Source organism: Phyllostomus discolor, chromosome 2, assembly GCF_004126475.2.
Source record: "Phyllostomus discolor isolate MPI-MPIP mPhyDis1 chromosome 2, mPhyDis1.pri.v3, whole genome shotgun sequence".
In the NCBI taxonomy this organism is placed as follows: domain Eukaryota; kingdom Metazoa; phylum Chordata; class Mammalia; order Chiroptera; family Phyllostomidae; genus Phyllostomus; species Phyllostomus discolor.
Genome location: NC_040904.2, coordinates 212,349,299 through 212,367,186, shown reverse-complemented (window position 1 = coordinate 212,367,186; position 17,888 = coordinate 212,349,299).

The window sequence follows — 17,888 nt, the reverse complement described above, 5'->3', positions numbered from 1 at the left end:
ATGAGCATGGGCCCCTTTTTGACCACCTGTCCCGTCAACACAGGACGCCTCAGGGTGCCCACTGCCCTGGGGACTTCTCCACATGGGAGATGGGGTCCCGGAGGTTGTGCGGGGGGCCCTAGCTCCCTGCACTCCCCGGCGGTGGAGCCTGGGCTGGAAGCAGAGCCTTGAGAACACGATGATGCATCTCTGGCTCCGCTAGGAACAGCCCCCAGGAAGCTCTAGAACCAGCGTTTGCCTACTCCGTTAGACCTTCAGGAGTGGGCAGGGCCGAGAGAGCCCCCCTGAGCCCGGGGCTGGGGAACAGCCAGCCTCCTACCTGATCCCTGGGGAGTTCAGCCACCGCCCCCATCTTTGGCCTATGAGGCTGGGAGAAGGGAGGAGAGACACACAGACAACCCCATTCAGTACCTTCCCCGCAGTGATTGACATCGGCCCCCAAAGGCCCCTGAGTGGGAGCAGGCGGCCAGGTGCTTGTTGGACCTCACCTCGCCCTCACAGTGACCTGGTGGTGCAGGCATGACCTCTGCAGTACTGCTGAGAAGCGGGCTCCAAGTCAGGTTACCTGCTAAGTTCACAAAGCCAGGAAGTGGGGAAGCTGAGGTTTTCACCTGTGTGTAGTGTTTTTGTTTTTGTTCTCTTCGATTTTTTAAGATTTTATTTTTAGAGAGGGGGTGAGGAGGGAGAAAGAGAGGGAGAGGAACATCATTGTGTGGATGCCTCTTGTGTGCCCCCCCTCAGAGCACCTGGCCCACAACCCAGGCATGTGTCCTGACTGGGAATTGAACCGGTGACCCCCTGGCTGGCAAGCCAGCACTCGATCCACTGAGCCACATACACAGTCAGGGCTGTGTATGGCGTTTTTCATGCATAAAACTGGTAACAGCTATGGAAGGGTGACACGAGGCAGGCAGGCAGGCCGGGCCTGACCACCAGGCTGGGCAATAGGCAAGCAGCTCTTCTGGGCATGGGCGAGATAGGGGTCTCCTCAGGCCTCCCCCTCCCCCGCCTGCAAACAGGCCAAAACTGATAGCCCACCCCTGCAAGCATACGACCTCAGGACCTCAGGTCAAACATGCAACCTCCACTTAGGGTCCTAGGAGCCCTCGATGGCATGCCCCTCCACTGGCCACTTCCCCCCTCAGCATCGGGCCTAGGGTGCCTGCCAGACATAAGGCCGCTTCCAGCGGTCTCCCCTTCCTCTGTCCTGCCGGGGAGAGGCCCAGCCTGTCCCTATGTCCCTGTGGCCAGGCCCCAGGGCCCTTGCACTCATTCCTATTTATGTCACTGTAAACAAAGCCCCTAGTCTCAGTGCTTTATCTGCCCTGGAAGCCCGGGCCGAGCAGCAGTTACAGGGCAGGTGTGCACAGGGGCCCCGGGGTCCGGAGGCCAGGAGGAGGAGGGGTTAGCCAGGGAGGAGAGAAGCTTGGCCACAGCCCCTCCGCAGGGACCCTGTCAGGTGGGCGCCTGTCAGGGAAGATTCTGGACACCCTTAGAAGACTCAGGTTCCAGCCCTGCCCCTGCCACTCCCTAGCCAGGTGACCTCAAGCCAACCACTTCCACTCTGTCACCTCATTCCTTCCACCTCTAAAATGTACGTCCTCATGAAACGAAATAAAATAATGAGAGGGGAAATGCTTAGCACAGTGGCTGGCCCGGGGTAAGTGACAAGTATCATTTTCATCATCAGGGCCATTATTATCCATCCTCAGACGCCACCGGCCAGCCGGTCCAGGATGTGTCCTCACAGCAGCAGACGGGCTGAAACCCAGCTCTGTCAGCAGCAGCACCAGGAAGAGGAAACTCGGCTCTCCAAGCTGCGGAGCCTGGGCTGCCTCCGCCCCCCACTCTGCCCCGTGCCCCGGCGGGGGGCTGCCTGTCCCCCAGGAGGACAGCTCCTGTGAAGTGTGCCGGTGGCCGCGCCTCCTCTCCGGGGCCCAGCCTTTGGCCTCCGAATGCGATGGGCCCTCCACATGTGTCTGGAAACCTCCCGGGAGTCTCTCCCAGGAGAGGCAGAAGGGCAGGTGGGGGTGAGGCGAGGGGGCAGGAGAACCCTGCTCCGTTCCTCATTGTCTGCCCACGTCAGGGACCGCCCTTGAGCCAAGTGGGTACCACTGCCTCGTTCCCGCCACCGCACCCCCTGCTCCCTCAGAATTCAGGGAGCGGAGGGGTGCTCTCTCACCCTCCCCACTCCTTTCCACGGGGCAGGGCCAGTTGTGCAAGTCCCGCCTGGGCAGGGTGTCAGGACAGGCTGGGGCCAGCCAGGAAGTCTCCAAGCCCCTGGGCAATAGGAACCTGCTGATCTGCCGGGTTTTGATTCAGAGAATTTTCCTGCCAGCAAGACAAGTGAGTTCTCAGTCCTCACAGCTGCAGACTCTCCGTGCAACCTCAGACACGTTTCTCCCCTCTTAACGTCTGCCCCATCTGTACGAGGAGGGATAGTGGGGCTAGGCCCCTGCCCAACTAGGCACCTGTCCAGCTAGGCCATCGGCCTGGCCCCCGGGCCAGCACGTCTTCCTGCCCCACTGGCTGCCAGAATCTGGGGGGGGGACCCTGGAGGACTCTGTGCTGTGCCGCCTTTCCCAGGGAGGGGAGCCCTGGGCAGGACCACAGGGGTACTGACAGAGACCTCCCTAGACATGAGGACCTAATCGGGACCCTGCCGAGCTGCGGCAGAGCCAGGTGAGGCCAGGCCGGAGAAGAGGCCTGGCCCAGCCACGGGAACACCTGGGTCCTTCAGCCAGCTCTGTCCCGATGTACTACATTCTACATTCAACACGGAGCCTCCACAAACCCCAGACACTTCTAGACACGAGGACGATAAGGGCAGACGGCAGACAAAATCCCTGTCCCCCTAAAGGTGATCTCCTGTCAACCACAGACAAGTGAGAAAGTGTCAGACGGCAGCAAGAGCCCAAGTGGTCCCTTTCCATCGGGTGGCTGGGGGAAGTGGGGACCTTCCCCCACTTGCAACCTGCAACCGGAACGAGAAGAGAACTGCAGAGACAGAAGCCAGGGGCTCAGCAGCCCCTTCCACGGGCAGGCAAGGCAGGAGCCAGCGTGGTGCACGCAGGGAACGGGAAGGCCAGCCAGAAACGGGAGGCAGGAGCCCAGAACAAGGTCCAGGAGGTCCTCAGGGCCACGTCCCAGGCCCCAGAGCCCAGGTGGCCCAGGTGAGGGTTCAGTTTCTCACCCCCGGGTTGCTCTGTCTGTGGCCAGGGGCAGAGCGCGTGAGAGAATGTCCTCGCACACAGTCAGTCCACAGGCTCTCCTGGGGCCCCTCCTTTGGACGGAGGCCCTGAGCTGGGCCCTGGGCACGAGCCTGCTGGAGGGGTGGAGGCGCTTCTAGTGGCGGAAGAGCGGGCTGGAGGACACACCCGAGTCGTTATGACCAGGGCCAGGGCAGAAGCCAGCCCAGGGAAGCGTCCGTGCCCAGAGGAGACGCCTGCCCACCCCAGGGAGGCTCTTCGGGGGGTTGATAGAAGCTCCAGCGCAGGGGGTCACGGCCCAGCACGCAGGCTGGGTTCTGCAGGGTGGGGTGGCAATGTGGAACCCACATTCTGCACGGAGGGGCTCCGGGGGTCAGTGTGTGGGGGGCAGAGAAGCCAGACCCAGAGGAGTGGGTGGGGAAGCCTTGGGCCCCCGAGTGCAGGCGACCCCTCCAAGTGCCCCTGCCAGAAGGCAGAAACGTGAAAATAAACTATAAAACCTCTAAAAGAAAAGAGGAAATCTTTGTGCTGTTGCATGAGGAAAAGATTTCTTAGCTGTGACTCCAAAAGAATGCTCGAAAAGAAAAATAAAACTGGTAAATTGGGACTTTATCAGAATAAAAAAACTTCCCTCGGACACGATTAAGAGGTGAAGGCCAAGCCACAGACAGGGAGAAAACACGTGTGAATTATACACCTGACGGAAGGGCTTGTGTCCGGGATCTATAAAGAACTTTCCAAACTCAATATAAGAAATAAACCCAATACAAAGCTGAGAAAAAGATTTGAGTGGACACTTCACAAAGAAGATACATGACTAGCGTGACTAGCAAACAAGCACGTGGACAGGTGCTCAGCATCATTAGTCATTAGAAAAATGCAAACGAAAGTCACAATGAGCACACCTGTAACAGAGCTGAAATGAGGAAGAATTAAGAAGACTGACCACGCCGTGCTGGTAAGAATGTATAGGAATGAACTCCGGCTGGGTTGCTCGGTTGGGGTGTCGTCCCCCACACCAAAGACCGCGGGTTCTGTCTCCAGCTCCAGTCAGGGTACATACCTACATTGCAGACTGGACCCCTGGTCAGGGTGCGCACGGAAAGCAACCCATGCACGTGCCTCTCTCTCTGCCTCTTTCTCTCTCTCTCTCTTTCCAAAAATCAATGAACATATCTTCAGGTGAGAACTAAAAACAACAAAAAACAAGATGTAGAGGAATGAGTCACTTTCATGCACTGCTGATGGGAATATAAATGGTCCAACCACTTCGGAAACTAATTTGGAAGCTTTTTTAAAAGTTAAACATGCAACTACAGTGTCATCCAGCCATTCTGTTCCCAAGAGTTTACCCACTAGGAAGTCTGGGTCCCTACAAAGACCTGTACACAAGTGTTCACAGCAGCCTTACTTGTTAGCCCCAAACTGGAAACAAACCCCATGTCTCCCACGGCCTAAATGGTTGAACCGATTCCAATACAATTGTACTATGGAATATTACTCAGCCATAAAAAAAAAAAAGAAATGAACAAGTGATACATACAACAACATAGAGGACTCTCAAAATAATAACGCTGAAGGCTGGACTGCCCCAAATAAAACTATACTGTTTGAATCCATTTATAGAAGATTCTAGGAAATGCACACTAATCATGTAGCAACAGAAAGCAGTTTAGCAGTTAGTTGCCTGGGGACAGGAGAGGGAAAGAGGAAAGGACAGGAGGGAGGGGCTGGGAAGGGGAACAAGGGAACTTCTGAGGGTGACAGGTACACTCATTACGTGGACTGTGTTGTGACGGTCACGGGTGTGCACGCTGAAACGTATCAGATTATAACTTTAACTGTGTGCAATTTACTGTATGTCAAATATTCCTTAGTAAAGCTATTTCAAAAAAAAAAGAAAGAAAGAAAGAAGAAGAAACAAGAAGGCGAGATGTGTCCGAAATACTGAAAGGCACAACCTAAATTCAATCATTTATTTGATAAATACGTATCGACCTCCTATTCCGAGCGAGACCCTGTTTTCGGCACCGGGAATAAAGCAGGGCCAAAACGCAGTCCTGTCCTCACCAGGTCCAGGCGCTAGAAGCAGGCCAACAAGGAATCTGACGAACAGGAAAGGCTGTGCCGAGAAATACCCTCGGGGAAACGAAATATGAGTGCGGGGCTCTGCTCTCTGCCTGGGGGGCTCTGCTCTCTGCCTGGGGGGCGGGGGGGTGCGAATGAAGGAAGGCGTCTCCGGGCAGCAGGCGGTTAAACTGAGACCAGCAGGGGCTCGTGTACCCCTGCCTCTCTGAGACTGCCCCCTCCCCGCTGTCACTGTCCCTTAGCCCCACTCGGTGGGGCGGTCTCAGGCGGGCCGTGTGACGAAGGCCGGCCTCGGCTCTCCTCAGCAGAGAGACAAGGCTGTGTCCCGCTCACGCGGGCGCCCACGGCTGGTCCTCCGCCAAAGCGGGCCTCTCGCCCGGGCTCAGCGGGGTTCAGAGGCGGGCAGAGCAACGCTACCGAGGGCAGGCGAACAGGCGTCTCAGGGCCCAGCCGCCTTCTCCTGAGAGGCACCCTGGGGAGCCAGTCTCTCAGGATTGGGAGACATTCTGGGGAGAGGCGCAGGCTGGAGCAGGGGGCGCTGTCCCGGCCTCTGGGAAGGCAGCTCTGGCGTCCTGTTCATGCCGGGGCCCAGGGCCAGGCCAGGCTGGCCTGAGGCCTGAAGGGGCGGGGCGGGAGGTCAGGGGCTGGCCGGGAGGGGGGGCCACTTGGCCCTCTCTCTGGACACAATGTCCTGGACTGCTCCACGACTTGGCTGGCTGACAGGGAACAGTGGCTGGCAGAGGGGACGGGCAGCCAGCCGACTAGTGGGGAGAGCAGCCTGGTCCCAGCAAAGGCCTTTTTCCTGTACCATGTCCTGCCCCACCTTGAGCAAGGAGGGGACTAGCTCATCTGGGAGGCAGGGGGGGGGGCCTGGCACCACCCTGTGGGCACCTCGACAATATCTCCCTGCCCCGTGCCTCAGTCTCCCCATACCTCCCCCAACTGCCATCCGTAGAGGTAAGTTCCGCAAGAACACAGAACCCTGCCAGCGCTGGCCCTGACCCTGACTGCTGTGACTTTGGGCGGGTCACCACCTCTCTGGACCTCAGATCGTCGCCTGAAAAATGCCATCTGCTTCTTTAGCCTTGAATGTGTGGGAAGCATTTCTTGAATGGTACAGTTACCTTCACGGAGGAAGCCTTAATGGAGTAGTTTGCTATACTCACCACAGTAATAAACAACAGTAACAATGATTATGTATTGAGGGCAGGTTTTATCTACATTGTTTTATAAGTGAGGAAACTGAGCTCCAAGAAGCAAAGTGACACAGCTGATACTAGGGGACAAGTGGCTCCCCTGGTGGGAACCCAGCCTCCCCTGTAGGCAGAAGGATATGGGGCTGATGCATGAACCCTAGGGTTTCCCTCAGGCTGATCTGAATCAGGAGGGGCCCTGGGGCAAGGGGGGTCTTAGGAGCTCAGTAGCCAAACCCAGAGACCTCTCTCGCTTCCCACTGGACACCCCTGGCAGAGTCCAAACTAGACCCGGACACAGGAGCTGGGGCGGCCAGCAGGCTCTGGGGGCAGGTGGGAGAGGGACGCGCTCAGTCCTCGAAAAACACTGATGGAGGGAAGTACAGGTTGGTGCTGCCGAGTCTGGGGCCTGGGGCCCGGCTGCCAGGCTTTAGACTCAGACGCTGTCACTTGTAAGACGTGTGGCCTAGAGGCAGAACGACTCTCAGTTTCCCTGTTGAAAGGGCTGCCTCGCAGGAAACCCCTCCGTCCCAGGGAAACCAGGGAAGCTGGTCCCTCCACTTCTTGGAGTTACTCGGTCTCTGGTTTCCTCAACTGTAAAAGGACACCTCTCACCTCGGATTGCTGTTTGCAGGTGAACACAGCATAAAGCCAGCAGGGGCTCCCGGTTCGGGCTCCTTAAGTGAGATACGTGGGAGCGCGGGGGTAGCAGCACCGACTTCTTCCTGGCAGAGCGGAGGGAGGGAGGTGGGATTATCCCTGCTCTGCAGACACAGAGACTGGGGCCCCCTTGGTTTTTCAGCAGTGTGGACAAGGCCTGGGCAGGTGCCTCCCTCACCCTAAATCCGCTCCTAGGAGCTGCTCAAAACTGGTGTTGGGTGGACCACCTCAGGGAGTGAGACCGTGGGTGGTACTGCAGGGGACCCCCCAGGTGCTCCTAGGGACCTTGTGCAGAGGACAGCTGGGCGGGTCCCCTGTGCTACACGGACCTGCAGGACCAGCTAGACCCACCAGGCCACAGGGCAGGACGGCACCCCGTGCTCCCTGGGCAAAGGCCAAGGCCCACAGGGAGCTGACTGGCCTGCAGGGGCACCACCTACCAGCGGAGCCAGGCCCGGGTCCTGTACTGCTCCGAGTCCTGGTACGGTAAATGGAGGGTTAGGACACTTCAGCTTCTTTGCTACGTATTCAGCAGGTGCTGCCACACCCGCTTCTTCCCTACACTAAATGGAGTACCCATCTTAGCCCCATTTAGTAGGTGGGGACAGTGAGGCTGAGAGAGGCCAAGTTTACCAAGGTCACCCAGAGAGTACCTGGAGGAATCAGTCACCACTGAGCTTCAACGCCTGACTTTAGAATTCAAGAACCTTAGTGGCCCAGGCGCAGTGGGGTGGGAGGCGCAGCTGTGTAGGGCTTCCCAACAGGGCACTTCCAGAGCCCCCAGGTGGGAGCCCGGGGGAGGGAACTTTGGTTCAGAAAAGGAAGCCATGGCCTCAGGCAGAGCTGGGGCCCCACCGCAGTCTGCATTGCCCCGGAGACCCGAGGGTCCTAACGAGGGATGTAAGCCCCATCCCCGCGGCCGCACCCTCTTTGGAGAGCGGCCTGTTCCCCCCCCCGGCGCTAAGCAGAGGTAGGGTGCGGGGCCTGGGAAGGTTGCACCGAGGGAGGAGCCGGCCTCTCCTGTCCCCAACCCCCACAGCCGCGGGGCGCGAGAGGGGGGGGAGAGTTACGTAAGGGCCGGCTGGGGGCGGGGCGTCGGCGAGGCGGAGGGAGCCAATGGGGTCGCTCCCTAGGTCGAGCCGGCTGTTCCGACCCCGGGACTCAGAACTGCCCCCTCCGCGCGCACGTGGCGCCGGCGGGAACCGGAGGGGCTGGCGGGCTCTCGGGAAGGGTGGGGCTCGGGGGCCGGGCCGTCCCCGGGCGGGTGGCCTCCCGGTTCCCAGCGCCTCTCCGACTCCCAGGCGGGCGCTGCTAAGCCGCTTTGCCCGGCATTGTCACACCTCCTGCTTGGGGTGCAGGTGGAAGCAGCTCAGTCTGCTGCCTGGCCTCTAGGCCCCGAGCCCCCGACTCCTCATCGAAGGTCACTGGGGACTCGAGGGAGCTCCGGGCCCACGCCTCCCTTCCCACCGGGGCGCCTTTGCAGATCCCGTTCCCCAGCGGCGGTTCCTGCCTCTCAGCTCGCACTTACTTCATGCGGCCTGGCCTCGTGGTTATTTATATCCACCTCTGCCTCCCAGCAGACAGCCTGGAGGCCTGCTCGCACGCACCTTTTGCAGCTAATGCTAAGGCTGTGGGGCCTGCCTCTGGCGCGTGGACGGAGGCCGAGGAAGCCCCTTACGTGGGCCTGGCTAACCTTCGTGTTGGGAAAGGAGGAAGCATGCAGGCAGCTGCCAGCTGAGGTCATCATACCCAGCCCCCAGTCCCACCATGACTGCACTGGCTGTCCCTCCCTCCCCCTTCCTGGTCTGGGCATTATTTGGGGCTTGTATGTTGTCCCCCCTCCAGGAGGTACCCAAAATGGAATCGTGGTCCCCGGGAGGCTGCTTAACAATGTTGATTCTAGGGTCCCACACCAGGCTCCCTGTACGTGGGTCTCCCGAGGATGAGGCCTGGACTCCGCACTCGAAATAGACCCTCTAAACTGGGTTTGAGAGCCTGTGGCTGGCTGCCTTAGGGGGAGGGAGGGTGGGACAGCTGCTGCTTTGATTTGATGGGGTGGCGTGGGAAGGCACGGCAGAGGGGCTCAGGGGTCTGGGCCAAGCAAGTGAGGGTCCGAAGGGAGGGTTGACAAGGGGACTTGGCCAGAGCAACACTCCTGTGGCAAAGCCGGTTCATGCCTACTCGGGGATACGGCAGATCCCCCCAGTCGGCAGCAACCCTGCACAGTGGGCCTTGTCCCCACCTCACAAGGCTCACGGAGGGGATGTGATTGGACAAAATCCCTGCTGAGAAAGGAGCAGGATCAGGACCAGTTTCATTCCTTCATCCACTAGCTAGACACGGCACGGAGAGAGGAGGGCAATATAGTTCTTGCCCCCCACCCCAAAGACTTGTGGATCCAGGAAGAGAGGTGGGTGGCAGACAGCAGTCGCATTCAGAAGCATGAGGGTAGTCTGAGAAGCCACAACAGCTCCCAGATGGATTATGAGGATGATTAGGAGTTCCCCAGGAGGATACAGGAGGGGCATTCCAGCCAGGGGGAACAGCTTGTTCAACTACTCAGAGGCCTGAAATAGCAGTTGCTACAGGGATCTGTGAGCAGTTTGGTGAGGCTGAGCTTAGAGTGCGGCACGTACGTGATGAGAGATGAGGCTGGGTGTGCGGGAAGAGCCTCGGCCAGGACAGGCGGCTGGACTTTGTCCTGAGTGGGGCAGGGCGCCTAGCCCTTGAAGGAGGAGGAGGGATGGTGGGGAAGCCAGAGCCCAGTGGAGGAGAGGTGAGAAAGAGGAGGAATGGGAGCGAGGCCTAATGAACAGGGGTACCCCAACAGCGGAAGGCGGCAGGGCCTCCTTCCCTGTAAACCCGGGGCAGCCCCTCTTCCCCCGCCCCCTGCCTACACCCACCTTGGCTCCCCCTCAGGTCTCTGTCAGCAGCTCAGCTGGGGACTGGCGGAGGAGACTGGACCCCATCCCAGCTGGGCACGATGTGCTGGCTGTGTGGCCCGGAGTGGGTGACTTTGTTTCCCTGGGTCTCCGTTCCCTGGGACAGCATTGGCTCCCGCCAGTCCCCCCTAGGCTGCAGTCAGAGTGAGGAGCACGACGGGTGGGCGGGAGAAGCTTGTTGGTCGTGACCAGTGTAGAGCACGGTGCTGGCCGTTGCTCACTGGATGCCTCCCCCACCCTGTCCTCTACCCAAATGAGCCTTCTCCCCAAATGGCTCCCACCCAACGCCCACCAAGCTTCCAGAATCAATGCCTGAGGGGCAGAAATGGCTTCGAGTTGTGGAGCTGCCGCATTTCCCAGAGCAAGCAGCCTTAAGCAACCCACAACCGCCCTGTGGCCCTCAGTTTTCTCAGATGTGAAATGGAAAATGTTGGGGGGCGGGAGTGGCCTGGGCAGCCCCTCTGACCCAGGACAACCCAGGCTGGCTGTCCCCAAACACAAATAGCTCCCAGGTGCAGAAAGGCCAGATAGGACCCCTCTACCCTCCCCCTTGCCATGTCCCCTCTGCCACCCCCAGCCCCTGCCAGGGACATCCTGTGCTCTAATGATGTCACCGGGCCCTGGGAGCTGTGGCTGGCTGTGGCTGGCAGCCCTCGGGCAGGATTTATTTTTAAACTCTCAGGGCATGGTCAGCTCCCTGCCCCCTCCCCTCACCCCCACTTCATTCTGTTTACCCCGTTTCCCATATCCTAGCTGAGCCCCGAGAGGAGTCTCTCTCCACACATCCTCTGTTGCCTGACTCACAACAGCCAGGCTTTGGAGGGGCTGTGCGGGGATAGGCCACTGGCCAAGCATCTCCCACCCAGACCCGCTGAGGTAGACAGACAGGCCCCCGGAGCCGGCCTCCAGCCTCCTGTGCCTCCTGAAGCCCAAGGGGTAACAGCCCGCCCAGGGCCCCACGGCCAGGGCCGGGGCCGCAGACACCTAGGACGCCTGGCTGGGCTGTCACCAGAGCTTGAGTTGAATTCATGTTTTAAAAACAGCTTTTTGCCTGTGGGCCTGAAGGGGTTTTGATGCCACCCGGCTCAGGTAGTCTGCAGAAAAGCCTGGGTGTGGGGTGGCTTCCAGAAGCAGCGGCCCCCGCCCACACCCTGGGCGGGGCGAGTTTCCATCACAGTTGTCACACAGCCTCTCAAGGGACTTTAGGCTAAGGACCTGTCAGCACCCTGAGCCTGGAAATTTATGCTGATGAAACATGTCTGTTATCAGTTTCCTATGTTGGCCTTCTAGGCTGAAAATAAGATTCTTCTGGAAAAATCCATCTGAAAATGGCAGCCTCGACTCCTCCATCCTCGCAACTGCCCCGTGAGGCTGGGCTGGGGCCAGAACCCTCTCTCAGCAGAGGGGGAAATGAAGGCTCGAAGAGGAAGCATGACTTGTGCGGTGGCCGGAATCCAGGGTGCTCCGGCCTCCGGCCCTGTGAGGGGTGAGGTGGACCTGCCGTGCACAGCCCAGCCCAGCCTACAGCTGCTGGTGCAAGACACCCCTATAGGCCATAGCACTCAGTGAGGACACCCCCTTGGAATCTCCATTTCTTTTCTTTTCTTTTTTTTTTTAAGAATGAGGGTAGAATCCAAGGGCAGAGTCTACATTTTTTAAAAAAATTATTTATTTTTAGAGAGGGAAAAAGAGAGAGGGAAACATCAATGTGCAGTTGCTGCGGGCCACGGCCTGCAACCCAGGCATGTGCCCTGACTGGGAATCGAACCTGTGATGCTTTGGTTCGAAGCCCGAGCTCAATCCACTGAGCTACGCCAGCCAGGGCTCTCCATTTCTTTCTTTATTTTTAGAGAGGGGAGGGGAGGGGAGACAAGGAGAGAAACATCAACGTGTGGTTGCCTCTTGAGTGCCCCCTACTGGGATCCTGGGTTAAAACCCAGAAGGCATGTGCCTTGACTGGGAATCAAACCTGGGACTGTTTGGTTCGCACGCTGGCACTCAGTCCACTGAGCCACATCAGCCAGGGCAGAATCTCTATTTCTTTTCTTTTCTTTTCTTTTTTTAAAGATTTTCTTTATTTATTTTTAGAGAGGGAAGGAAGGGAGAAAGAGAGAGAGAGAGAAACATCAATGTGCGGTTGCTGGGGGCTGTGGCCTGCAACCCAGGTATGTGGCCTGACTGGGAATTGAACCTGTGACACTTTGGTTCACAGCCCACACTCAATCCACTGAGCTATGCCAGCCAGGAGAATCTCTATTTCTTGACAGTTCACTTCAGTGCAACACAGACTTTGGACCCAGATAAACTCAGTTTGAAACCTTCTTGTGGCATCTCTTGGCTGTGTGATCTTGGATACATCACTTTACCTCACTGTGCCTCAGTTTCCTCGCCTGTAAAATGAGGATAATAATAGGAAGCATTTCACATGGAGGGCTGTGGGAAAGACTCCTTGAAAAACTGCCCGACAAGCACTTAATGGCTGGACACTTAGTGCTCAGCTGATAGTAGATTTTATCGCCACTAGCACTACCCCTGAGCGAGCAGTCACGGGATCTTCGCCCTGATGACCCTGCCCTGGGCGCTGGCAGTGGACATGGCCTCTGCCCCAGGCGGCTCAGAAGTCCAGGGAGACAAGGGGCGACGCTGAGGGAGAGGCCACATCTGATGGGGCATCTGGGAGGACCTTCGGGAAGAAGTAGCCTTGAAGCTGGGCCTGGAAGGATGGCCACTCTGGGCGGTGTCTGGGCAGGGCCACTGGGGGTTGGGGACAGCTGGCTTAGCTGGTCTGGGAGGAAAAATGCAGGGAACACCTCCTGGCTAGCCTGGGGTGGCTGTGGCGAGAGGCTGAATCGGCTCCGGAAGCCCCAAACTTCAGCAGAACCTTTGCTTCTGCCACGGCCACCTCTACCACCCTCATCTCCCCAGGGGGTCACTTGAGCCCAAAGAGCAGGAGCCAGGTGGCTGGACAGATGGCTTGTTACCAGGAGGGTAGGGATCGGGAAAGAGGGAGCCTGGGCCCCTCGCCAGAGCCGGTTCCAGCTCCGCTTACTGTGGGGTCTCTGCACTCCATCTCTCTGAACCTGTTTTCTCCTCCGAAAAACGTGTGGAGATACCTCAAAGGGCTGCCGTGAGGGTATCGGGAACAGGTGTGTAAAGCTTCTGGCACACAGTAAGTGTCCACTGATTCTATCTCTTGAGAAGGGTTAGAGCCAGGCTGGCTCTCCACAGGCAGCAGCGAGGATGCTGGAGACGGGGCCCCTCCAAGTCCGTCCCTTGCCCCCTGACCCTTGGGAAGCCCACAGACTCCAAGACTGGGCTGGCAGGAGTGAGAATGAGGGGGAGCCTGGGGGGTCTGAGAGCAAGTGAATGCAAATGAGGAAGCACAGGGTGCTGGTGGGGGGCAGGGGGCAGGGGGTGGGGAGATGGAGAGAGACGGACAGATCCAGCTACCAGGGGCTGGGCAGCCAAAACAGAAGCTGGTACCCTACGGGCCCCTCTGTCCTGGGATCCCCGGTCCCCCTCTGCAGCTTGTCCTCGCCCACGGATTCCCAGGTGTGGACACAGACAACACGTGTGCACAGACACATACTTGTTCAAACACAGACACACACGCATATGCCCAGGGATGCTCGGACACACGCTTCAGGCCATGGGCCTCAGGACAGGGGAGGCCTAGGGAAGCCGGTTGGATGGAGCAGGGAGCAGAGGCCCTGGGGGCTGCCGACCTCTTGTCCATCTGCCTTTGCCCCAAACGCACCCACGGCCCACCTGCCCACGCCTCTCACACCGCTGGGGAGCCCCCTCCGAAGCCCCTCACTCTCACTCCAGCCGAACAGCCGCACAGGGTGGCTGTCAGTGCTTGTTCACATGTGTGGCCCCTGTTGACAGATGGGAAAATGGAGGCTCCGAGCCGGGACCAGGCTTGGCAAAGGCGTGAGGAGGACGGGGGGAGGTGGGAGGCCAGCCAGGCTCGGTGCACAGACTCTTGAGTCTGCAGCCTCCCCGGAGCCCCTGCTCCCAGTTCCCACTGCGGCACCCCCTCCTCGTGCCTGCACACCCACTTCCTCCCCAGAAAGAGCCTAGAAGTCCAGGCCACGGGAGGCAGCCAGCCCTCCCTCCCTCCCAGGCCTCTGCGGACACCCGGACCCCTGTGTTCCCGTAGCCCCTGGGGAACAGGCAGGGTGGGGGTGAACCAGCTGGTGCCCCACAGCACCGCCAGGCACAGGCTTGGCCCTGGGAGGCTTTGCTGAGAGGACAAACCTGGAGGCTGAATCCGAGGTCACGGCTCAGGGAAGTGTCTGCAGCGCCACCTGGTGGTGATATGGCACGGCTGTCACACCCGGCCCTGATCTGTCATCCAGCCCCGTGAGTCCACCAGGTATTTAGTGGACAGTTACCGCGTGCCAACCACTGGGCGGCCGGTCACTGAGAATGGGACTAGGCTGAGAAGATCTAGGGGCATCAGCCTCGGAGACAGGAAGGAGTGGGGCGTGCCCCAAGTGGTCGACAAGGCTAGGCCTGGGTGCCGGGGTGGAGAGGGAGTGGGGGAGGACCAGGTGGGCGGCCCGGTCTCACAGCGCCTTTTAGGCCGCAGTGAGGAGCTTGGGTTTGTTTCCGAGTGTGACGGGTGGTTTAAAGGCTGCAGCGAGGAGGACGGATGGGGAACTGATGCCCGGAGCCAGGAGCAGCACAGTGAGTCCTTGGTGCACTGGGCACTGGCTCCTGGCTCAGGGCTCCCCCGCTTTGGGCACCTCCCCTTGCTCGGGTCACATCCCTGGGGCTCACACTAGGGGCCGCAGTGAGGCTCTGGGATTAGCTTTCAGGGTGATTTGAGCAAAGTCCAGCAGCTCCTCAGCTGGAGTACCAGGGCCTGGGGCATGCATGGCCCAGCCCTGCCACAGACAGGGGTCAAAGCCGTCCTGGACCCAGACCTAGGAAAACAGTCACGATCTTCAGCCCTGAGTGGCCTGCTCCTGCTGACTTCCGGGCCCAACTCCTGCCTCTACTTCCCCCACTTTAGCCTCCAGCCAGCTTTTCTGATAGACTCGCAGGCATTGGCAAGTCTGTGGGGAAGGTGGTTCATGTGTGGTGGCGGGGGGCGGGGGAAGGTGGGGTGAGGCACCTTTCATCACACTTTGGGCCCCAGATGTGCTGGGCTGGGACATCGTCCCATGTCTCGTCCCTTGCAGTTTACAAGGGGCTTCTATTCAGCACCTCCTGTGAACTTCACAGCAGCCCTGATGCGCGGGCAGGACAGGGATGCCGATCTCCATGGCCCTGATGAAGACTCAGGGCTCAGACAGGGATGTGGCCTGCAGAGAGGCACACAGCAAGTTGGAGGTGAGGCCTGGGATGAGGCCTGACTTCTGCTTCCAAGGGCGCCCAGGTTTCTGTGAACCGCTCATGGTCCAGGAGGACTAGGAGCAGCCAGTGCGGTCCCTGAGTGAAGGGCCAGCCAATTTCGGTGTCATTCCAGGGAGACAGGAAGTGTGGGGGTGCAGGATCCCTTAGCCCACGTCTTATTTTGCTGCGTGAGCTTGGGTAGCTCCTTTTCCTCTCTGGGTCTCTTTCCCACCCATTCAGGGAAGACACGGATACGATAACTTCTGATGTCCTTGTTGTCCAAAGCCTCTGACCCTGGCACCCAAGAAGAGAGGAGATGCCATGAGGGAGGGAGGGAGAGAGAGATGGGTCCACGGGGGGGGGGGTCCTTGGAGGGAGGGTGGATGGAGAAGCAGTGTGGCCTTGGGGAAGACACTTCCCCTCTGAACCTCTTTTTCCACATTGGTCAGCTGCAGTCACCACGGAGGTCCTGGCCCAGCACATGGGACAAATGTCAGTCTTTTCTTGCCCACCACCAATCACTGGGCCTGGGTCTCGTTGCTGCTGGCCGTGGTAGCTTGGGGAGCCACGGAAGATGTCAGACCAGGCAGTGGTCAGGCTGCTCGGCTGGCTGACCTCTGCTGGCCCAAGGAAAGTGGAGGGTGGGGTGTCCTTCCGGCAGGACAGGCCTGGGCAGCACCCACACCCTGGTCAGGTGATCACTGAGATGGCAGAAGGGGTTTAGGCTTAGGGGCCACCAGGCCTGGGCTTCAGTCTCAGCTCTGACACTTAGCAGCTGTGAGACCTTGAGCAAGTCACCTATGACCTCACTGAGCCTTAATTTCCTCTGTAAAATGGGAGTGTCTATCCTCAGGTGCCGTGGGGCTGGACAACAGAGGAGCAGCGGGGGGCAGTGCACCCAGCCCAGGCTGAGGGGACCGGCTGACGTTCCTTCTTCTTCTGCTGTCCCTGCAGCCCCAGCCTGGACTCGGAGTCAGCCTGGAATCCGGGCGCCAGTGGATGCCTTACCGAGCTTGGAGACCAGGCAGCCTCGGAGCTGGGGAGGCTGAGCACGGCACCTGTGCAGCCCAGCGCCTCCTGACGGAGAGAAGACGGCTCGCAATAATCGGCCCCACCTGTCCAGGTGTCAGTCTGCGAGGTTGGGGGGGTTCGCTGAAGTGAGAAGCTGCTGAGAGCGCAGGAGGGGTTGCCTGAGGGTAACCACCCCGAAACCTGATTTCCTTGGCTGCTCACCCCTCTCTCTGGCTGGCAGCCTTCCTAGATTAGCTGCTGACGTCAGGAGTTGCCAGCTGGGTGGCCTGGCACAGCCGCGGGAGGTGGCTGAGAGCTGTCTGGTTGATGGGAACATTCAAGGAAGGGGGCCTGTGTTAAGCTTTGGAAAATTTGTCCTTCAGGGAGCTGGGAGGTGGGTAGAGAGCTGCATTGTTTCAGGCGCTCATCTATTATCTGAGTAGCACATTCACATTGTAGAGAGAAAGAGCTCAGGGAGGGGGAGTAACTTGCCCAAGGTCACACAGCTAGTCCAACCCTGGCTGCAGCCCACGCCATCCAGTGGACCCACAGCTGCTAGGCTGGGGGGGGGCTCCTCCCCACGTAGGTCAGCACCTCCTACGTCACCGCTGCAGTGGCAGCTGCCATGTGCTGAGACCGGTGAGGCTGCTGTCCCATTGTGCACACAGGGATGTAGCAGGCGCCCGACACCAGGGCTACGACGAGGGGAGGCTGGGCTGGAGGCTCTGGAGCTCTGGCGAGGGAGATGCTGCCCCGAGCCCAGCCTGGGAACAGTCTGCCTGCAGTTCCTGTTTTGGGAATTGCAATTTGAAAACTTGAAACCCATTCTGGGTGTGCATTTTAGCCCCGCGGCGACGACTGGGGGCGTATCACTTTGCTTTTCTGAGCCTCAATGTTTATTTGTAAAATGGCCACTTAAAAAAGTCCACCTTGCCAGCTGGTCTCCACACTGCAAATGTATGTTTTTCTCCTTAGAAACAAATGGTTCCTGGCCCCTCAAGCAACAGGGAGCCCGAGCGCCAACACCACGCAGCGTGGGGGACAGGACACAGCAGTCTTGGCTGCGGGAAGGCAGCCCTTCCAGGCCTTGCTGAAGAAGCAGGCACGTGGGCCCCACCGAAGCGGCACAGCAAGAGGGTGAAGAGAGGGAGGGGATTCACAGGGGCGCTGCGGAGGGTGACACCCCTACTCCACCCCACCCCGGCTGAAAGCCTATAGGGGGCCGGGGCCAGCCCCGAGCGGGGCCCTGGGGTGCCAATACTGAGAGAATCAGGAACGACGGTGCAGGTGCCCTGCAAGTGGCTACACCTGTGCATAAGCTTGTTTTTTCATTGTGAAGCTCTCGTGGCCAGACAGAAGTCTGGCAAAGGGAGAACAAGAAAACCCCCAGGATCCCACCCAACCCTTCCAGTCTTTTTTGTTTTTTAACGTGGTTGCTGGCA